This window comes from Myotis davidii, unplaced genomic scaffold (genome assembly GCF_000327345.1).
Source record: "Myotis davidii unplaced genomic scaffold, ASM32734v1 scaffold41, whole genome shotgun sequence".
NCBI lineage: Eukaryota > Metazoa > Chordata > Mammalia > Chiroptera > Vespertilionidae > Myotis > Myotis davidii.
The window spans coordinates 946,804-951,602 of record NW_006292344.1 but is presented as its reverse complement, the minus strand read 5'-3'; positions in this window follow the sequence as shown (position 1 = coordinate 951,602).

The window sequence follows — 4,799 nt, the reverse complement described above, 5'->3', positions numbered from 1 at the left end:
AAAATCGCATAACAGCCGAGCATACACCCAGCAGCGCTGCTGATGCCTGAACGGTATGTGGAAAGAAGTGGGCGGGCATCGGGAGGCCACTATGGCACGGGGCAAGCACTATGGGCAGTCTATCTGAAGTGTACCTGGCGTGTAAGACGACCCCCCACTTGGAGGCATATTTTTCAAGGCCAAAAAATTGTCTTATACGCCGGCAAATACGGTACTTCTCTTTTGCAGCATCATTTTCTCTTGTTGTGTTACATGCATCTGATCAACATTCAAGTATGCCTTTATAACAACCAGTAAAATACAACTCTCCCTTAATCCTACACATCCCTTCAGCTGCCACCCCTTTCTTTCATGCCTTCATAAAAATCTGCAAAAGTAAGATCTACATTGCTATCCTCTGCTTCTTCAGTCCCATCAACTCTGCTTCACTTTTGTTTGGATCTTATCCCTCCACTTAAACAGCCCTTTATTAATGATGTCCATGTTTTCAGAGCAAAGTGTACTCAATTTAATGGACTGTTATTTAGTAGAATTCAGCATGGTTTATCTTTCCTACTTTTTTGAATGTTTTTTTTTTCTCTTGCCTTCTGTGTTTCCACACTAACCTGGTTTACTCTTGTCTTCCTATCTCCTTGTCTGACTCTTTCTCCTCTTTGTCAGATTTTGGAGGTTCTTGTCTTTATTTATTCTTTTTGCACTCTTCCTAGGTGAATTCATTGAGTTCCATAGCTTTCCTATACCATTTATATGCAGACTAGAGGCCTGGTGCACAAATTCATGCATGGGTGGGGTATCTCTGGGTGGCCTGTAGGGATCGAGCCGAAACCCACAGTCCAATGCCACCTGCAGCTCCTACCTACCTGTTGCTCCCACTCATCCCAGCCCACTGTTCCTACTGTGGGCTCATGCCCAATCAGTCCTGATCGGGAGAGGCTCGTGCTGCCGCAGCAGCACTCACCAGTCATGAGCTCTGCGTCCCGTGCCCTCCCACGGGGAATTGCCTGTGGGATTGGGCTGAAATTGGCTCTCCAATATCCCCCAAGGTGTCCCAGATGGCAAGATGGCTCAGGCCAGGCCAAGGGACCCTACCAGTGCACAATTGGGGCTGGGGAGGACTGCGGGAGGGCTCCAGAGCCTGTCTGGCCCATCTCATTCAGTCCTGATTGTCAGGACCCCAGCAGCAAGCTAACCTATGGGTGAAAGCATCTACCCCCTGGTGGTCAGTGCATCTCATAGCGAGCAGTTGAGTAGCCTTAGCATATCATTAGCATATTATGATTTGATTGGTTGTTTGGTTGTTCTGCTGTTTGGTCTATTTGCATATTACCCTTTTATTATAAGGATAACTCCACACCTCTACCTCCATCTGATCTCTCCCTTGAGCTCCAGAGTTGATAACTCTAATTATGTTTGAAATATCTAATGGTCATTTCACACAAGCCATGACCCAAACCAAACAATTGATTTACCCTTACCACACCACATATTCCTCCTCTCTAAATCTTTCCTGTCACCCTTACTGGTTTGGCTCAGTGGATAGAGCATCGGCCTTCGGACTGAAGGGTCCCAGGTACGATTCCGGTCAAGGGCATATACCTTGGTTGTGGGCACATCCCCAGTAGGGGGTGTGCAGGAGGCAGCTGATTGAGGTTTCTCTCTGATGTTTCTAATTCTCTATCCCTCTTCCTTCCACTTTGAAAAAAAAAAGTCAATAAAACATATTTTTTGAAAAAAAAATCTTTCCTGTCATGATAAGTGGTACTGAGCTTTTTAGTTATTTGTTCATAGCAAATAACTAAGTGATTCTGTGTGTGTGTTTTTCATTTCCCTCAAACCACATGTTTGAACATATGTCAATTTAGAATATTTTTCATCATCTCCACTGCTGAACATCTTATTCCAACTATCATCATGTTCTCCCTGTCCAGACTTTTGCCCCCATAGTCAGCTTTTCATGCAGTAGCCAGAATGATGCTTCTAAAATCATAAATTGTAATGTCACTACTTGGCTGAATAATCTTACCATGAACTATAAAACTCTGCAGGGCTTGGCCCCTGACTACCTGTCCAACATCATCTCCCTCTACTTTCAGCCTTGTCCACAGAGTTCATTGGTCTTTTAATCCCTCAAACTTGCAGATACTTTCCAATCAGTAGACCTTTGCACTTGCTTTCCTGTTTGGATATTCTTCTAGATTTCTAATAGTGTTTCATATTGTCAATCAGGCCTCAGAACAAATGTCATATCCTTAGAACAAATTCACCTGGCCAATGTTGCTAAGGTATTCTTCTCCAAGATCAAATAAATATCACATCTCCACCCACCTCCATGGACAAGTGTTTTTCCTTAGTTTTATTTTGGTGAATTATACCCTCAACTTTTATAGTGAATCAGTATAAAAATGGACTTTTGAAATGTGTGGCTACAATGTCTCTTGTGGTTTATGAGGACATTATTTGCCATGTAATTCAATAACCTTTTCTGTAAGCCCCCAAATGAGAAATTCTTGTAGGTCTAAGTGCTAGAAAAGCTTTTCTTCCCTTGAGGAAATGATAATGACACAATTGACTTTTTTTTGTTTTTCTTCACTTCTTTTCTTTCTTTCTCTCTCTCTCTCTCCCTCTCTCCTCTCTCCCACTCTCTCTTTTGATTTACTAACACGAAGATCAGAGTCAAAATTTTGGCTAAAGTATTGCAAATCTGTGGGAATATAATTACTTGTCTACTAGATAGCTTGTCTAATAGAACTTCCTACAGATATGGAAATATTCTGTATCTGCAATGTCTTATACGTAGCCACTAGCCACATGTGGCTACTGAATGCTTAAAATGTGGCTGGTGAATCTGAAGAACTAATTTTTAAATTATATTTAACTAGTGGCCTGGTGCACAAAATTCATTTGGGGGGGGGGTGTTGCCTCAGCCCAGCCTGCACCTTCTCTAATTGGGGACCCCTTGAGGGATGTTCGACTGCTGGTTTAGGCCTGATCCCTAAACCAGCAGTCAGACATCCCTCTAGCAAACTGGGACCACTGGCTCCTAACTGCTCACCTGCCTGCCTACCTGATCATCCCTAACTGCCTCTGCCTGCCTGCCTGATTACCCCAAACTGCTCTCTCCTGCTGGCCTGATCTCACCTCTAATGGCCCTCCTCTGCCAGCCTGATCGCCCCTAACTGCCTCTGCCTGCCTGCCTGATTACCCCAAACTGCTCTCCCCTGCTGGCCTGATCTCACCTCTAATGGCCCTCCTCTGCCAGCCTGATCGCCCCTGACTGCCTCTGCCTGCCTGATCGCCCCTAACTGCCCTCCCCTGCTGGCCTGATCTTACCCCAAATGGCCCTCCCCTGCTTGCCTGATCTTGCACCCCAGAGGAGAAACCAAGATGGCGGCATAGGAAAACACCAGAAATTGCTGCCTCCCACAACAAATTCAAAAATACAACTGAAAGACAAAAAGGTCATCATCCAGAACTACAGGGAGGCTGGCTGAATGGAAATTCTGCAACTAGAAGGGAAGAGAAAAGCACACTGAGACTCAGAGGAGGTGCGGAAGTAAAGTACAGAGATACAGAGGCGCACGTGGAAAGGGCTGGCAACTGAGGACTCAGTTGTCTTTTTCAATCAGGAGTGAGTCTCAAGCTCCTGGCTGATCTGAACTCCAGTTCCAGGCGAGTCTCTGGACACCCAGACTCATATGGGGAGAAACTGGACTGTCTGGCACCAGGTGGAAATCAAGGGCAGCTTTCTCTCAGAAATGCTTGTAGCAATTACCGTGGGCATCTGAGACCCAGGACCTCTTAGGGCAGGACTGAGCTTCAGCCATAGCTGTTTGCTCCGCCCTGTTATTCCCTGAGACCCGACCCCACCCAAACTGTGGAAAGGCTTTTGCATATGAATGACCTGGTTCTTTGCAATCTACAATTATCTAACAAACTGCAGCTGTGTCAGAGAGACCCAGAACGTCCAAAAGGATGCTTAAGGCTCCACAGCAGCTTGCATTGCTTCACAGCTGGGCCTCATCTGGGCACCTCAAAATCCCAAACAAAGAAGAGGAATCTGCAGATCTCTCCGTAGCTCCTGCTGGGTAGCCTCGGGAAGAGGCTAAATTAGCACCTCCTTAGAGGTCAAAGTGCCTGTGTACCCAGTAGTCAGAGTGGGACCATCCAGATTGCAATTCCTAAGATCCATAAGGGACACCCTCAGGGGGCAGACTCAGTGAGCACCAAAGCCCCAATGAAGCAAGTCTTGCCCCATAAGGGTGTCTTCAGCACAGAAGTTCTCCCACTGCAGACACAGCTGATTCTCACAGCCAATTGGCCTGGAGGTCAATTCCTCCCAGTGATACCTACAACAATCAAGGCTTAACTACAACAAGATTGTGCACACAGCCCACAAAGGGGGTGCACCAAAAGTGTCCACCTCAGGTAATTGGGGAGGCTGAGCCCCTAGGCCCTATAGGACACCTACCACAGAAAGCCACTCTATCAACACAGGGAAGCAGCCAAAATGTGGAGACAAAGAAAGAGGTCACAAATGACAGAAAAGGAGGAAAGCAAACGACTGGGTATAGAGTTCAAAACCAAGGTTATAATGTTTTTCAATAATTTTCTAGAAACTGCCAATAAATTTAGTGAGACCCTCAATAAGTCTAGTGCAGTGATAGCAGATATGAAAAAGGCCCAACTAGAAATTAAGCATACACAGACTGAAATAAAGAATATTATACAGAGATCCAACAGCAGACTAGAGGAGCACAAGAATCAAGTCAAAGATTTGAAATACGAAGAAGCAAAAAACA